General features: G+C 41.1%; 1 long non-coding RNA gene across 2 annotated transcripts; it reads left to right on the top strand.

Moving 5' to 3' along the window:
* The first annotated feature begins 386 nt into the window (after positions 1-386).
* On the top strand, positions 387-18,233 carry LOC139826988 (uncharacterized). 2 transcript variants are annotated; one of them, XR_011737157.1, is made up of 3 exons: positions 387-512; positions 1,004-1,089; positions 18,054-18,233. It is a non-coding gene; the product is annotated as an uncharacterized lncRNA (long non-coding RNA). The 2 variants fall into 2 exon arrangements; XR_011737156.1 differs by lacking the exon at positions 18,054-18,233 and adding an exon at positions 2,092-2,236.
* Positions 18,234-18,666: the final 433 nt, after the last annotated feature.

Here is an 18,666-nt window from a genome sequence, read left to right as displayed (position 1 = left end):
ACACCCTCATGAACAGCATTCCTTTCAACAGGTCCGAAGTGCAAGATGCAGCTTGTCCATTTCTGGGTGCTAGTGATGGTAATCAGAGGGGTAACTGCCAGGAGGGACCCCTTCCCTCCCCTGCTGCACAGAAATTTTGATGCAGGACAACCCAGACCTTATGGCAGCCAAAGCCTGACTCATGATGGACACTGTCAAGTGTGTCAGAAACACTGTGCAGAGCAGGCTGGTTGACACAGAATGGCCCTACCAGGGACAGTCAGCGGACGATACTTTCAGGCCCCCTTATCCTGCTGTGCACTAACCCCTTGGCAACCTGCACAACAGCCAGATCTCTGCCAGAAGCATAGACCCCACAGCCCAGCTACTCTATGTGCCTCAAGCCCTGAAAAGTCCAGGTCCTAGCAGGCCACCAGGCTCACACTCTCTTCATGTGGAGAAAGTTCCCTGCAGGTTAGGTGCTTCATATGGGATCAGAAGGACCCCATGGCAGAATGGCTCTACAAAGCAGGGTACGTACTTACTGGCTACCAAAGATTATCCCTCTCCCCTTCCAGGATGTCTTCAAACCCTCCTCAGCCCCTGGCTCACAGCTGATTGAAATGTTTTCAGGAGTTGTAGAGTCATGCATGGACTTTCCTATTGATGGGTGTGGTGTTTGCACATCCCCCTAATGAGATCCCCGCCTTCAATAGGGCAGTTGATGGCTCTTTAGCACCTTTTGTGTCCCACTGTACCTGTCCCCAAGTGCACACCTAGGATGGTGCTGACAGACACATCCGCCCCATACTTGGGGCAAGGTGACTTCACCTCCCCCAACCCTGGGCTAGGGGGCAGGAGGGGTGGGACCCTCAGTCAGTTGACATGGTCCTCAACAATGGAGGTGCCCAGAAAAGCTGAGAAGCTTCTGGACCATGTCATAATGCCCACAGCCAGATCTGACCAGGCTATGAAATGGGTTCCCCACCAAAGACCCCTTTGAGTGGTCTTCTCTGTGCAACAGGTCTGTGAACTGGAGCCCTCCCCTTAGACTGGGATGCCATCTAAGGAGACTTCCTGGGACTGAGTGTGCCTCACCTCCTCATTTGGGTGAGTGGTTGTTTTTCTCTGCTGGATATATCCTTGAACGAGCCCTTGACTAACCCAGGCAAATGTGAGCCCTCACCTAACGCATGCAAGTGATTATTTCTTCTGGGTACCCTTGAGTGAGAGGCTTCTAGTTTTGTTTCTTGTGAGTGCATGCATGCACATTGTGGATCCTTATTATTCTTATCTTGTCGTACTCCAATAATCTCCTCAGCTGATATCCAAACCTGTATTTTATGTTGTGGGAGTGCTAAATAATTGTATAAACCCAGTTTCTAGTTGGTTTATTTGCTACACTTTTCCATCTAGACTAAGGTCTGGTTTTGAATTTGTTGTCCACCTAAAATTGACTTTTAGGGTGACTCCGTGACAACGGGGTATTCAGATGCCTCTTTACCTGTAAGTGCTCAGTGCCTGTGCTAAGTTCCAGTTCCTTTTAGGCACATATGAGCTGCTCTATCTAGGAAAATTCTGTGCCCAAAGAGATGGTTGGAGAAGGAACAACTTTTGACTGTTAGCTCTCAGACAGCTTCTTGGTGCACACCATTTCCTGGCTTCTGCACCATACTGTCTTTCCACATTTGTTGCTATGTTTCTGAGAGATACCTCTAGGCTATCACCAAAAGTCAGTGTGCAAACACTGCAGAAAACTAAACCAGATTTATTAGCCATGACATTTCTACTCCTGAGATGTCCCAGACCCAGAAGAAGCGGGAAGAACCACAGAAGACATTATAAATCATAGGCTCATTTCTTGACTGTCAGGCCAAGACCTTTGGCACCAGCTTTAGATGGAGATACCATAAACCCAATGAAGCAAACACTAAAAGTCTTTATGTGAAGCCATCTATGTGAAGGAAGCTTCTAGTGCTTAGGAGATCTTAAGGAAGCTGTTTTATGTCATTCCTGTTTGTGTCTGCCAGGGATCTGACTATGTAGTATTTTACTTTACCTCACTCCTCAAAAAACCCTGTCTTATAGTCATGTTTCTTCTTTCATTCCCAGACTGCAAGGACCACTGATTAGACACAAATGAGGCTTTGTCATCTCAGTCAGAGTGCTGTAACATCTTATTTCACACTTCGACTCTCATCTTTCTGTTGAAAGCCCATTCATGTTGTTTTTTGTTTTTGTTGAACTTCCTCACTCTCCTTTCTACATGTCTGAGCTCAGAGCACTTCAAGCACTTATCTTCATGTGAGATCGCACTGGAGTGATGTGAGGTGTTATCTCTGAATAATTTTTCACTTTAAGTAATCCATCATAAGAAGTCAGATGGGACAAGCATTACGAGTTTTGTGTGGCAGAAATAAAGTTCCGCCGTGGCAGTGGAACAAGCTGCAAAGATCGTATAGCAAATCTTCTTGTCCTTTTTTTTCGTCTTTAACACTGAATATAAACACTGGATTGACACCACTCTCCCTATTGAGCTGATAATACCTGTCAGTGAAGAGAGAGTGATGATTTTTGTGAATGGAAGATGCAGGTAACTAGTCTTCTATTGCTTTTTCCTGTTAGTAGAATTCTGGACAGAATACACATTTGGCAAGGCCAGAATTTTGGTCAGTGAGACATGGTAGTAGATGCATAAAAGTGCAATGAATTTCTGTGGTAAAATGACTGATCAGCTCACACTGTTTCTCGTGGAGTGGAAGTCAACTAGAACTGGCACATGCTAGAATGTATAGGTGTCTTCTGTCCTGTGTGACCCTCTCCCTGGAACTTGAAGTGCAATTAGGACAGAAAGTGCACTTCACAGGCAGGTAGTATAATCATTCACTGTTCAAGTGAGCAGGACAAAAATGTGTTTTGGAAAGGCTGTTTTATTCTCTGTAGCTCTTGCGGTGCAGAATCTCTCATTAATATTTGCTCTGCCATTCAAGTCTAAGACAAATATTTTAATCAAAATATTACTCTCACTGCAGTTTAAACATAAAACCAAGGAAGATTTAAAACCTTCTCCTGACATGAATGCTTTGATATTAAAAATAAATCTTACTTGTAGAAATAAAAGCTATGCAAAATATACAATTTGGAGCAAGCACTCCCTGCACATGGGAACATCTTGTACAAGTGCCACAATTACCAATATCTTTCAGATTTAAAAGGATGAATTCCTCTGCTCTCCATAGCAATCCAACCTGAAGATACTGTTGCCCTTATCAATTAGGCAATGACCCAGGGAATCATTGCTGGATTGGAAGGCCAAAGACAGAGAAATAGGTTTTGCATAGGAAGGAGTTAAAGGGAGACATATTCCTACAAGAAAGTAACTAAGCAGAGGGAAGAGGACAGGAGAAGGCACAGTGAATGGCTGGCCCAACAGGGGCTTGCTGTATTTACTTCCTTCCAGAGACAATGGAGAGAGGAAAAGGGTCCTGCCAGCCCATCTTAGAACAGGAAACTACCATCTGCATTGCCCTCACCTCCGCCACCTTAAGCTAAGGCTGCAGGAAAAGACTCCAAAAGAGGGAAAAAAGGCAAAGAAAGAAACAAAGTAGGAAAATGAATGGAGAACAACAGAGAGTATGAGGGCAGAAGGGCACTCAAATGAGGAGAACCACAGTTATGCAGCAGCTTAGCATGAGTTCTCTCAACAGGAAAGAATACAGTTAATGCTTTATCTTGCAAGAGACAAGGACCCAACTGAGGATCTCAAAACCCAGGTCAGTTGTAATTTAGAGCAGAAATGAATGAACGTTGCAAGCTGAACAAGGAAAGAAGGAAATGTTCAGCGAGAGAGACTGGAGGAGGAGAAGGATACTGTAACCTTGGAAAAACAAAAAAGAAAAAAAAAATGACATGGGCTTTTGCTGATGGAGATGTAAAGAAAGGATGGGTTTTGAAGGTTGTTAGAAAAGTAAAGGTGCCCATGAGAAGCATAAGACAGGTCAGAGAACTGCACAGCTGGGAATCTGAATTACTGAAAGCACATCTGAAATGTCAATAACATAAAAAAAGGAATAGGAAGAAAGAAAATTCAACTTTGGTAGTCTTAACCTGAGGAAGTACAGGCCTAAACAATATCCCATCTCTGCATCCACAGAGTCACAGAACATGACACACAGTATGCCTAATTTAGGCTTTTAGCTTGCACTTAAAATTTAGGCACATAGGGCCTCCTCCTGAAGGTTTTCAAAAGCACACCTTTCACTCCATTAGCTATACAGGAGACTCATCCAGTTTACAGGGACTGATGAACTAGGAACAGAAAATTGAGACACAAGTCTAGTTTCTGAACACCACCCTCAAGTATTTGGGCAGAGAAGATGACATAGATATAAGAAGCTGAAGTGTACAACAGAGTGTTCACAGTGCAGACAGAGCAAAAGAGTTCTTCAGAAAATGGAATTCCAGAAAAGTAGAAAAAAAAAAAAAAAATGCCAGAAATATGTTGACTGAGGAATGGAAAGACAGCAGAGGAGGCAGGACAGGACACTGAAGAGTGGTGAGCCAGAGAGAAACTGATGGAAAGAGCCAGTGAGAAGAGCAGAAGAAATACTATTGTACCTCAGTGACTAAGAAAGATGATGATTCCTTCAAAAACAAGTAAAAATTTTGTGGAGAGTTTCTGGCTGTGTGCTGTGAACAAGCCAGGGCTTGATGCGGCTGTGTTACACGGAAGGATTTCCCTGAGACACCAAAGACAGAAGGAAAGTAAACAGAAGCTGCTCTGCCCTCGACCCAGGCTGCAGGAGGGGCGTTGCCGCTGCGCATGAACAGTCTGTGAACAGTGCCCTGCAGCCAATCACCATAGTGGGGGGGGATGAGTGACTGTAAGTGTAACCAATTGTAGCCTGCGCTTGCCGCATGGCCTTTTGGTATAGAGTATATAAGGTTTGGAAAAACGTGTTCTCGGGGACATTGATATTCAGTGTTGTTGAGAGTTCATTAAAGAGTAGGGATGATAAATTCACATTGAATTAGACTCCTTACTCTCGCCCGGCCCGCCCGTGCGATCAAAGAGCTTATGCCGGCGTCTGCATTCATCGAATTAATTATTACTACAAAATTAGACTACAGTAAAGCTCAGCAGAGGATGTTGAGCTTTGCCATGCCCTGTATATGTCAATAAATCAAGAAACAGTGGTAACTTGGTAATTCAACTGTTAAAGACAGGTTTGAGCCATGTAAACTCAGATCTGGTTCTAAATTGCATTTGCCATCTTCGAAGGGGTGGATTTGATTCAGTACCTTTATTACTTTCAATGGAACTCAGGTGCATATTGAAAACTTGAGATATAACTAAGCTTCAGTGGTGTTTGGATTCAAATTTAATGCTTATTGAAGAGGCAATTAATAAGATTTATTTGAATTGGAACTTTTTTTGCCGATTTAAGCTATGGCATAGTGAAATTAGATCAGATTGTATATATATTTGTCAATACTATGAAGATAAATGAAAGGTGATCATGAAGATCTGAGGGTAAAATTTGGCTGCAGCTCCATAGACAAAGCTATCCCTCTGCAAAGGATTAAAGGCAAATTCTGTAAAAACTGTTGGCCAAACAAACCAAAATTTTTACAACATAAAATATACTGGTACAACAAAAAAAAACCTGTTAGAGGTATAATGCACGAGAGGTGATTACTGTGGAAGTGCAGCTTGGTTAAAATCTGTTTAGAAACTCAGCCACCCATGTTTTCGAGGCAGTCATTCACTATTCACTGCTGTTCTGGTGAACTGCGAAGTAGCAGTGCATAATCACCACCTGGTCTGACGTAAAAATGGGATTTTTATTTTAAATAGCAGTTCTCACATTGCCTTCTCACCAGCAGAATATTTCAGGCAGTGCTGCATACCATGGTTCTCCATACTGTGATCTATATTGTATTAAATTCAATGTGAAAGAAAGGAGGTTGATTCACGTAACTCAGCTATGAAGTATACATTTTGTTATTCATCATCTGACTTTAGAATCTTGACCTCCATGTGAATACAGGCATAGGAGATTATATGTGGTAGCTTTGAAACAGTGTTTTACCAGTGGAAGCTTTTTTAGATTAAAACCCAAAAAAATACATGACAAGAACATGTCTTCGGAAAATCCTCCAGCCTATCCTATTTATGTTCACTTTAAAATCAGTGGGAAGTAGCTACATGACACATAAATTTTTAATCAAAAATATTTTAGCAAAATGTATTTGTTTGGGAAGCTACAACAAAATGAATTATACAGTTCTTTCACTGTACAACTTAAAAGAGAATACTTAATAACACCATGCAGCATGAATTGTGCTTACATAGTGATTTTCACAGAGTGTCTTAAGGAAAATTACACATAAAGAATACAAAACCATAAATTTAGTTCATTCAGTGAAAGCCAAGGAGAGTAAATAAAATTTAGGTCTGGATTTATAATCAGAAATTGAATCAACAATACAAACCTCAGTGGGCAATGTGCTCCAGATGTGAGAAATAGTATTCCAGCAGAATCTCTAGCTTCCAACAAATGTTAGCATAGCATTAAAGCAACTGAAAAAAATAGTACAGTTATTACCATAGTGACATTCTCCCACATATGTGAACAAAAGGCAGTGGGTTGTACTCGGTTAAAATAAAACAAAAGATTAAAAGTAATATAGTGCTTTTCATAACAGAACTACTGGCTGAAAAATGGAAAGACGAGTGAGAAGATACTGATCTATGGTAATCTGTGTTGATTAACATGTGTCTAGAAATACTCCTAAGAGACTAAGAACTGACTAATAACAAGTAAAGTTTTGGGATCTGTTGCTGTTTAGACATCAGATCACTATGCAAAGCTGAGTTTTAATTTCAGAAAGCTTCTAAGATAGTGACTTCCCAAGTGGATTCATATGATATTCTATGGTTTTCTAGCTAGCTTGTATATTGGCATTATATAAATTTAATGTTATCACTAACTGGTTACTGAGCAGGCCACCATGAGCAATACAGTCATCACTCAGAAAATTCTTAACAGTCTTGGTACTCAGTAACTTCATTAAAGGGCTTTAATTAAAACTTTTAAGCCTTTGAACACATTGGGAAAGATGTGCATCAGAAGCCAAGTATGGTATGCCAAGTGCCTCCAACAATACTCGAAAAACATTGTGACTATGACAAAATATTCTCTCTTCCCTTCCCAGCTCCCCCTAGCTGGACTTTTTTATGTTAGCACTTTTTTCACAGCGTTGTTCACGAGGTTCAGGTACGTGACCAGATTGCCGTGAGCTAAAATCACAGAATCACATAATGGTTAGGTTTGAAGGGACCTCTGGAGGTCATCTAGTTCAACCCACCTGCTAAAGCAGGTTGACCCAGAGCAGATCACACAGGAATGTGTCCAGGTGGGTTTTGAATGTCTCCAGAGAAGGAGACTCTACAACCTCTCTGGGCAGCCTGTTCCAGTGCTCTGACACCCTCAGAGTAGTTTCTCCTCATATTCAGGTGGAACCTCCTGTGCTTCAGCCTGTGTCTGTTGCCCCTCATCCTGTCACTGGGTACCACTGAAAGGAGTCTGGTCCCATCCTCTTGACAACCACTCTTGAGATATTTATAAACATTGATGAGATTCCCTTTCAGCCTTCTCTTCTCCAGACTGAACAGCCCCAGCTCTCTCAGTCTGTCTTCATAGGAAAGGTGCTCTAGGCCCCTAATAATCTTCACAGCCTGCTGCTGGACTCTCTCCAGTAATTCTTTACCCTTCTTAAAGTGGGGAGCCCAGAACTGGATGCAGTTCTCCAGATGCGGCTTCATCAGGGCGGAATAGAGAGGCAGGAGAACCTCCCTCCACCTGCTGGTCACACTCTTCTTAATGCACCCCAGGATACCATTGGCCTTCTTGGCCACAAGGGCACATTGTTGACTCATGGTCAACCTGTTTTCAACCACAACTCCCAAGTCCTTCTCTGCAGTGCTGCTTTCCAGCAGGTCCACCTCTGACCTGTACTGGTGCCTGGGGTTATTCCTCCCCAGGTGCAGAACCCTTCACTTGCCCTTGCTAAACTTCATCAGGTTCTTCTCTGCCCAGTTCTCCAGCCTGTCCAGGTCTCACTGAATGGCAGCACAGCCTTCTGGTGTGTCAGCCCTTCTCCCAGTTTGGTATCATCAGCAATGTTAGTGTGTGTCTGCTGAGAAAAAAGAGCTAGCAGTGCCTACACTCGTAGACCGTGACAAATGCATGGGAAGCAACTTGCTGCTATCCTTCTTCACAGTGGGCTAAGTTAAATCACATTGCATCGCATTTGTCACCAGCTGGAGCACATTTGTCAACAGTGACCGTGGCTCAGTCATCAGGCAGCTGTGGTGGCTGTGAGAGTCTGAGCTCAGAGACCAACATTTCCATACTTGCTTCTGATCTGAGCTGGCGTCTATGTCAACTTCCCAGTTAATGTCACAAAGCGGTTGGGATTTCAGACATTGTATCTGCTGCCTTCTTTTGCCTCGTGAGAGAAATCATGGATATCGAGGTTGAGGAAACTAGTCAGCAAACTATTCCATCACCCTCCAAATCCCAAGAGTTGCTATTATGAAAAAAACCCCACTCAGCCCACAAAAGTGTGGAAACAGCTACAGAATGAAAGAAAAGTTATGTAGTGTTTTATCATTCATTCGGCAAGCGATGCTTTTGCCTCCTTACTGCCTGATAAGTGATGTTACATGATTGAGTTAAATGATGGGATCACATGGAAATTGAGTGATTCTTTTTACCATTCTTTAGCTCTGATATATTTTTCCTTTGGAAGACTAGCTTGAAACAAAATCATGGAATATTGATGTTTAAAGGAGAAACAACTAGAGTTCTACTAAATCTGAAGTTATTGTTATGGTTAAACAGAATGTAAAAATATAATGGCAGTTGGTTTACTAAAAGAGAAAGGAACATATATTAAAAGTTACATCAAAATGTCAGTTATTTTGAGAAGGGAAGTGAAAGACTTACTGTGTTTATCAGAGGAAAACTAAAAGTAATCAATTAATTTTGCATGTAGCAATACTTGTGTAAACATACATAAAGTCAAGCGCAAAATGTTGCAGCCTTGGGAGATACAGCTTGTTTTGGATAAAACTGATCTGCTTTGTTGTGTCCAGTGTGTGTTAATACACAGGTAACAAGTGACTTCTTAGGGAATACAGAATATAAATCAATCAATCTCTCCAGGTCTGACACTTCAGCGGATTATAAAATATACATTACTTAATCAACAGTAATTTTTTGGGTTTTTAGATGGGTGCACACTGGAAGGCTTATCATGGCTATGCCGTCTTCAAATGTGAATACTTTTGGTTGGGTTTTTTTGTATGTGGTGTTTTGTTTTGGTTTCTTTTTTTTTTTTTCTTTTTTTTTTTAATTAGAAAGAAGAACTGCAGGTTTCCTGATCAATTTATTTATTACTTTGGCAATTCACCTACAGCTATATAGGTAAATGTAGTATTAAGAAATGTTGCTGATAACAGCCAATTTACTGCACAGTTAACCAGTCAAAGTAATTCTTTTACCACATTAATTTATTAAATTATTAGAAGATTCACCACAAAAAGAGGAACAGATACACTTTTTAAGCATAGCACTGATAATTAGCACTTCAGGAGAAACCAAAGGGTATAAGATGTTTATTTCTTGTGCAGCATCTTTCCTGATTTACTGGTGGGGTTAGGAAGCACAGTAATGAAATGTTTTGTTCTCTCATTGAAGGGTGAGGGTTTAATTTTTAGAAGAGAGTGCTGGCAGATGAAAGGCCTGGGTATTTGGTGAAATTTCTTCAGATCTCTAAGTCCTGATGCCATCCATTTCCTCAGTAATATTTGGAAAGTGCCAGCTACATGAACTTAAATACTGACAAAAATACCATTCTTAAAAAAAAATTCCTTATGTCTGATACTTATATGGTTGCTTCACCATTAACTGGGGATTAAAAAAACAGAATGGCTTTCTGTTGCATGAATTTTCTTCCAGCTTTCCTTTTTCCTCACACAATTAAAAAATGTTATACTAGGAAAATTTTATGAATTCAGTAACACTTGGGTTAATTGTGCCTTCATTATAAATAGCAAGAGAAGCTTCTGGTTAACAGTACCATAGTAGAACTTTGGAGTTAGGATATTAAAGCACATCAGTTACATGAGCTTAAACAATTAAATGTTATCAAATGTTATCAATATTATCAATGCTAAAATTGAAACCTGAGTCAATATAATCTACATTCTTTTCCATATTGAACCCTTAGTCCTCAGTTCCAAAAAAAAAAAAAAAGTATGTCAGGTCTTAACTAACTCACAGCAGTGTTACTAGTCTCTGTTATTTTGTAAAATGCTTTGAAAATCTCAGAAGTTTAATGCTAGATTAAGAAAAACAGCTCTTATTACAATAATTATTAACAGTTTACAGTTGTGATCGGGGTGCTGAACGCCCTGCTTATTGCAAGGAGGCCAGAAAAAGTTCAATTTGTTGCATAATCAGCTATATGCTCTTCAGTACACAAGCTAAATACAGTAGATGTCAGTTACTAAATATGTAAGACTTGACAAAACAACTCATCTCTAACCTCAGTTCTTCCAAAAAAGTGCTATCAAATTGTGTAGAATTTTAGCTTTATTTAAATGTCTGTATGGAAATAAACAGGCTTGAGCCTATGTGATTTAGATGAGAACCATCTGAACATGAGGCAGGAATGACCAGAGAAATGCTATCTTCCTCGAGGTTGCGGGTACACAGCTGCCAGTGCTTCTGCTGCTGCTTCCAACTTTCCCAAGTGTTATGGTTGGATGAGGTCCTTGGCACTTTTATCTGTTTTAGCTGTCTATTTTAGAACTAGATTAATTGGTACCCCTGGGATTTCTGTAGACAGTGGTAATTCTGGGACCATAGAATCATAGAATAGTTTGGGTTGGAAGGGACCTTCAAAGGTCATCTACTCCAGCCCCCTGCAATGAGGAGGGACATCTGCAACTAGATCAGGTTGCTCAGAGCCCCGTCCAGCCTGGCCTTGGATGTTTCCAGGGATGGGGCATCTACCACCTCTCTGGGCAACCTGGAACAGTGTTTCACCACCCTCATTGTAAAAAATTTCTTCCTGAAACATGGGAGCAACTGACAAAACTTGGGTCAGAGTCATCCTCCATAAGCTTGGAGAAGCTTTGAAGAAGAATAACAGTGACAGTCTGGAACTATTTACAGCAGCAGTAGATACAAAATAGGATGAAAAGAGAAAGACAAGCTGTGGTTTCTTGCTGAACAATAAATAGATTAGCATTTCCAAAATCGAAGGTGGGAGAAGCAGAAAGAGAATGCTCCATCTGTCTTTCAAGCAGTTGGAAGAGCTGATGGGAAAGAAGGACTTTTATTTATCAGACTCTTCTTGAAGAATACAAGTGAACGGTTTCACCATCAGGGACAAAAGCCAACAGCTTCCTTAGAATCGAAGTGTAACATATTGAGGAGACCTGATATTCCCTCAGAACCTTCAGTGATTTTGTTTTGGAAGATTTCTGCAAAGTGATAAGAACGAGAAATTCTTGGACTGAATAGAGGGAAATCATAAGCTTAATTTTTAAAGAGGATTTTAAATAAAAATTTGACCCTGTTATGGTTAAGATGGCTTACAGATTCTTCTTCATTTAGACTGTTATGACCTTGGATGACAACTTAGCTTTTAGACTTGGTTAGTCCTTAGAGTTGGCAGAACTATTTACCTTCTGTTTATTTGTTTATTTCACTACTTTGAATTTGGGTTCAGGATAGTATCCTCAGTGCTCTTGGAGAAGGACATTAAAATGTCAGATGATACCTGCAAATTAAGCTGAAGATTTTGGGAATTGCTCATGTTTTGTTGTCCTTCATCAGACAATGAGGAGGGTAATAGTGAATAACTCCAACTGGCATGGGATTAATTTCATCTAACTTCAGTTGCTTAAAAGCTGGATATGTGCAGAAGGGTTGCTTGAGTAGTGGTAAAGGGTCTCATAACGCATTTCCTCCTGGATTTAGTTCAGGAGGCCAGAAACAAGGACTAGGATGTTTCTAGACCTTAAGGCAACACTAAAAATAGCTGGTTACTTGAGGTAATATTCAACTGCAAAGAGAGCAAACCTGTGAAGAAAGGTAGGTATGATTAACTGCAGTAATGATGATGTAAGGGACAATTATCAGACTCAAATAAGGAAAACTATTAGGAAGGGTGCAGTGCTTATGCTAGTCATGTTTTAAGATTTTTATATAGTGATATCTCCAATAGGAGAAATCTTAGGCACAGTTGACAGTCCCTCCTACAGTTCAATTTGCCTGACATATTCCATTAGAAGGCTCTGTTTCCACATATTTAAAATGCTGCCAAAGATTAACCAAAGTTCTGGGCTAATTTTTTTCCCCCAGGCTGGGAATTTGTAGTTTCTGACAAGATTTTAGGTGAAAATGAGGTTGGGGACAAGCTCTTTATCTTACCGCTATTAAAAGAATTATTGTGAAAGCACTAATGCTCCCACGCTATAAAGAAGAACCTTCAAGTTTACTGGCAGGGTGTATGTTTTTCCTCCCGTAAGGATCTGCACAAATTTAAATGCTTTAGACAATTACTGAACATGCTCAGTTTGGCAGTAGAGGCAATAGAGCTTGATCTTCGCGGTGGCTGAAGATGTTACCTGTGCTAGACGGAACTGCAGGGTCCTCTGTGCCCCCCCAAAATGAGTCTGGTGGCTTCTCTTCAGAAACAGTTAGATGCTGGATTGAGATCCCAAAACAAGCACTGATGCTATTATGAAAAGTGCTCCCTGACTAGTGCTCCAAACTCTTTCCACTAGCCTCTCACATCAGCTCTTATAAGACTATCCTTGATACCTGTGTGTCACTGGCTGAAAAACAGTAACAGTTTTGAAATACCAGAATCTGTTTGTCTGAAGTTGAGCACCAAAATTAGTGGACACTTAAACCACTTATCTCCTTCATATCTATGCCTAAACAATTAAGGCCAGGTTGTCTTCCGGCTCCTGAAGGCAGGTCCCTATCCCAGCCATGTCTGGACTGCACATTAAGATAAGAGCTGTGGCTGCATTTCTATAATTCTCTGCCCACAGGCTGGTTTCCACTGGAAGAAAAGGCAAGGCAGAAACTTCAGGATGCCACAGTAGCTTCCTGGATTTAGGTGACTGGGGAGGAGGACTGTGAGCTTCTCTGCATCATTATCTGCTTCATGGCCTTGCATGCATGAATGCGCTCTGCAGCCTCTTCCACCTCCTCTTCTCACCTCTTTTGGGTTTGGGTGCCCATGCTCAAGCCAGCTCTGGTATGGTCCAGCTCTGTCATCTAGGAGCAGATGTCTGAGAAGGAGCTGAGTCAGAGAGAGTGGTTCTACCCATCCCTTAACTTGGTATCTGCTTTTAAACCCAGGCTTAAGCTGAGCTTTAAGCTCACCCCTCTGTCTCTACCTGAACTACACAACAGGAAAGGCGGTGCTCAGTCTTGTACTGTATTAAGCCTGGCCTTGCTCTGCTGACTTGACTTCCCAGCTTGACCTTGGCCCTGCCTTGTTGCTGTGAACTGTCCTGGAATTCTGGACTCCTGGCTGATCCAGGTGACCAACCCCAGACCTGCTCTGCTCCTCATGCTTGGGTGCTATGGGCCTGTGTGGGTTGGGTCAGGGTCCTGCCTGAAGTGCCTGCTCTGCTTCTTCCCCAGCACAGGTGCTGCTCTGGTGTAAATAATAGCACATACCGTCAGTACGTAAAATCCGTAACCCACATCAAGATTGTTGGTTGGCAGCCATAATAGTGTTTAAACATATCCTTGTTTTTTTTTTTTTTTTGAATAAAATTACATTAAATACAAGAGAAGGTAGTAATAAACATTCAGAAACCTAGAGAAGTCCAAATATCCAGAAAAATACCTAATGAAACCTATCACTGCTGGGATGGTCTTGTAGTTGTCTGCTGTTTCTCCCAGCAGGGTGCAGTTTGGGGAGAGTGAAGAGGGATGATGCTATTTCCACTCAGGAGCTGAGTAGTGAAAGTGCTGTGGTGAAACTGGGCACCTTGGGCCATATCTTCATATGCCTGAAGCTAAAGCTAGAGATCACTTATGCCTTATGCTCGCAGAGCATAGGTTTTACAAATGAAGCAAGCCAAAAGAAAAATAAAGCATAGGAACACAGAAGCAGTTTTGCCAACCAGCACATACCTTTTTATGTTAAACATGGAAAAGCAGTACGTTTGTTGTGTTTGCACATACACATAGCTGAGGGACCCTGTGGGATGAGCACAAAGCAATATCAGGAAATGAGAATCGTCTTGTTAATGCTTTGCGAGCCTGGCTCAGCATACAGGAGCAAAAACAAATTCTAAAAATTCCCATTATTCAGCTGACCAAATGTGCAGTGGTACTCACTACTTAAGAGAGATGCATATGCCATTTGCCAGGAGTTACTGGTAGTAGGATGTATTGTTAGTACTAGCCCAAAATCTTTGTCTACTGAGGTGCAAAAGCTAAAAAGAAAAAAAAAAAAAGAAGAGAAACAAGAAGGAAAATGAGGGTTTAACTAACAATGGTAATGTCTAAATAAGATGGTCAGGAGACTGATTTTTTTTACCAGACACATGAACTTTGCAAAGCAAAAATGTCAGCAAATCCACCTATTAAGTTTATCACAAGTTTCGGTTTTCATTGTGAGATGTTTTTTGGAAACTCCAAATTTTATGTGATATGAATTTTTCATTGGATGGGCCATTCTTACACTGAAATGAGGCTGTGCCACTCTGCAATAAATTCTTCTGGCACCTGTATATTCCTAAGCTGTGAACTGCACTTCAGAGTGACTGAACTTTGTCTGCCTGATAACCTCCACACAATGTAAAAAAAGAGTCAAGTAGAAATTTTATGGAGCTACTTATAAGCTTATCTCTCGCAGAAGATTTCACTTTCCAAGTCAGTCAGTAGCAGAAGTCAATCCAAACCTGTCAGCGACACTATTCTCATGGAAAAAGTGTGTGCTGGAAGCAAAGAGAAAGTAATGCCGAACCCCAGTATATGCTAGCAAAAGGAAATTCAGACAAGAAAAGGAGCTGCTGGTAGTTTTATTTTTACTTGAATCATAGAATCATAGAATACCAGCTTCGAAGAGGCCACAAGGATCATCTGGCACAACCTTCCTTGGCAAAAGCGTGGTCTAGACAAGATGGCCCAGCACCCTGTCCAGCTGAATCTTAAAAGTGTCCGATGTTGGGGAATCCGCTGCTTCCCTGGGGAGATTATTCCAACAGCTGATAGTTCTCATTGTGAAAAATTTCCCTCTTGTGTCCACTTGGAATGTCCCCAGGAGTAACTTGTACTCATTACTCCCTGTCTTTTCAATGTGACTCCTTGTACAAAGAGAGTCTCCATCTTCTTTGTAGTCACCCTTTAAATAACAGAACATGGTGACGAGGTCTTTCCTAAGCCGCCTTTTCTCAAGGCTGAACAAGCCCAGTTCTCTCAGCCCTTCCTCCTATAGCAGCTTCCCAGACCTTTGATAATCTCTGTGGCCATTCTCTGGACCCTTCCAGCTCATCCACATCTTCTTCCATTTATTTTTCTGAAGCATTTTTCTATAACTAGAAAATCAGAGTAATCTCCCATTCTCTCTCCTCCAAGGCAAAGGGTAATCCTGAACATGCCTTAGAACCTATCAGTTTGAAGAAAAGTAACCCAAATTTCACTGCACACAGTGTTTAAAAAACACAGATCATTACTGTAGCTCATTGTCCTTCCGTATTGCTTTGTCCTTTTCCTTACATTAGCTGACACCTGCCCCTTCCTTTGAACTGCATTACTTCACACTTAAGACCAGCATAGAGATGCATTTTAATCTTCCATGCCTGCTGTTTCCTCCCTTTCTCTCTCACTGCGCTCCTCTAATAAGCTCTTTGCTAACATTTCTTTCTCTGTATTCCTAAGACATTTTATGTCTGTCCACAGCTCTCATTTTTTCCGGTCCTTTGACTTCCTTCCCTTACTTCACTACCCCTGTGTTCAATGCTGTGAGTCTCTGCCTCAGCTGCCTGTTTCACCTTCTCACTTGCCCCTTAGCCCTGGTTCAACTCCATCTCTCACCTCCCCATCAAGATTCTTTCTGGACCTTACCTCTGTCTGCCTGCATAGTGTGTTTTCTCTAATCACAATCATACTGTCTTCTCTATCACTTTTTCTACCTAAAACTCTTCTTTTGCAGCCAGCCTTTTCAAATTAGGAGTAAAAATAATAGTCCTAATACTCTTTGTCCCTTCTATTTCTTTCACCTTAATTTAAATTGATACAATAGTTCAAAATTTTGCATGTAGCTGGTCCCTACAACTGTTGCACAGAGGGCTGGCAAACAGCTGATCCATTTGCAGAAAAGAGAATTTGGTTCTTCAGCATCCAAATGCCAGATTAGGTAACTTCTCATATAGGAGATCCACTGACCATCTCTAAGGAAGTATTAACTCCTGCTGTCATGTTTGAAAACTAAACAAGCCTGAGAAACTAAAAGAAGGCTGCGTTAGAAGTTTAGAATAAGCAAATGTAAATGTCTCTAGCACCCTTCTGTTGTTTCACTGAACTGATGTGTAAGGAAGAAAAAAGACATAAATTCAATACAGATCATAAATTGATCTGAAGAATAAATAAGTATAAATAGATAATAAACAGGTATAACTTAGTTACATACATTAAAGATTAAAAAGTGAAATTATTTTAGCTGTGGCAATGCATTAGTATCCCTTAAATCTCTCAGTTCAAGAGAAGACTTTTTTCTTTTCCTCATGTCTATTTTATACTGACTCAGCCCTCTTTATGCTCTACATAATGCCTTGCACAACAGAATTCTGCTTTTCCCAGAAAGTAAAATGAACCATAAAAATGATCATGCATGCACAATTCTACAAAGAATAAAAATGAAGAGCAATATTTTACACTACTGTATTTATAGTTTCCTCCTGTTTTATATCACTGCTGGAAGTGGAAAAGGTAAGGATGAAACAGAAGCTTCAATCCTGAAAAAACAGGACAGCTATTCTTCATTCAAAACTTTATGAGAGATAGAAAGAGAGCAGCGTCAATTGAGTAAGACAGTTTTTATCACATGCTGCTTCACCGAACAGGCTTTTGACACAGTCATATTTTGTGTTCCCCAAAATAGCACTTCGGCATGCTTCAGTTTCTGAACTTGTTTTTTTTTAACTCCTTTGAATTTAATTAGGCTATTCATCAGCTTGGTAAATGCAAAGAACCTTTTAAAAGGGGAACAGTGATTGATTTTTAAAGTGCTATAATCACTCCACCTAGCTGTAAAAAAATATTTTCCAGGTAGGTATTTCAAAGGCTATTAATATTCACTTTTTAAAATAAAAAGTCCTGTGTCCTTATTTTAGTACATAACTGGGAGGCTGCCATAACATCACTGGGTGAATTCCTTTACCCAGCAAAGCCCCTGTATAAAGCTCCCAGTTACATCCATGCTTCATGTGAATCTTGCTGACACGGGAGGAAATTTTGGGAGCCAAAGAAAGTTTATTCTACACAGAGTCTGGATCTGGGTCTAGATGGACTTGCATGCAAACCAAAGCTGTATGGCCATACCGGCACGTCACTCCACTAGCATAAATTACTATTTTCTGCACCCGAATAGCAGTCTTGAGAAGAGACTCAAGTGCATGTGTATGTCATTGCACTGGGCAACATTGAAAAGCTGCAGAAAAAGTAAAGCCCAGATCTGATTCTTCTGTCAGCATCCCAGAGGAATCAGGTCCAATTCAAGCCCCTGTTTTGCAGGGCCTTGCAATGGCTTATGATGAGAATAATACTTTATAGACTAGCATTTGTAACTTAAACAGCCCCAGGGAGGAAATTCACTGCTGAAAGATGTTTCTTTTAAATGTTTTCAGCCTTAGATGGTGTCACAGACAGGCCCCTGCTGCTGAAACTGAGGTTATTCCCTAAATGACAAGGAGTTACTCTTCAGACGATCAGTGCAACAGCTTACAACTTTTGCTTTCTTAGCAGGGACCAAGAGCAACAGTTCAATCATCAGAAGCATCGCCTGTGTGACAAGGCTGACTGACCCCCGAGCGTGTTGTCACCACCACAAATTCGGCTGCTGAGACCTCTCACAGAGAGAATGAGAAATGTTTTGCTGTGTGAGACGCCTGTGGGTCTGCCTAGGGCTGGCCAGCTCTGGACCGAGGACTATCACTTGCATCTTCTGTGATGCTGTACCTCTGCGACCAGCAAGTGCTGTCATGTAATGAAAGGGGGGGCAGCAGGACACCTTCAGCCTCTCATTTCCACACAGCACATACTTCACAACACTCCCTCTTCCGTTCTCTGCACCATTCCAAGTAGTTTACTTCACTGTCTCTTGCTTCGTCTCTCCATCCTCCTCCTTTATCCCTCAGCTCAGGATCAGCTCTTTTCCAGCTGTTCATCAAGTATCATCCCACACTTTATCTTTACTAAGTATTTTTCTCTTACCTTGTCATTAATAATATCTCCTTTCCATACATCCCTTCATGTCACTTACTCTGCTGCTGTTTCTTTCCTTTCCTAACCTCTCTGCCACCTTGGCTCAAGAAACACACAGGCAGACTTGATCCTATTCCAACCACAGCCTACA

Source organism: Patagioenas fasciata, chromosome 1 (genome assembly GCF_037038585.1).
Source record: "Patagioenas fasciata isolate bPatFas1 chromosome 1, bPatFas1.hap1, whole genome shotgun sequence".
NCBI lineage: Eukaryota > Metazoa > Chordata > Aves > Columbiformes > Columbidae > Patagioenas > Patagioenas fasciata.
Note: the sequence above shows the minus strand (reverse complement) of the source record. Positions and strands in the feature narration are given on the sequence as shown.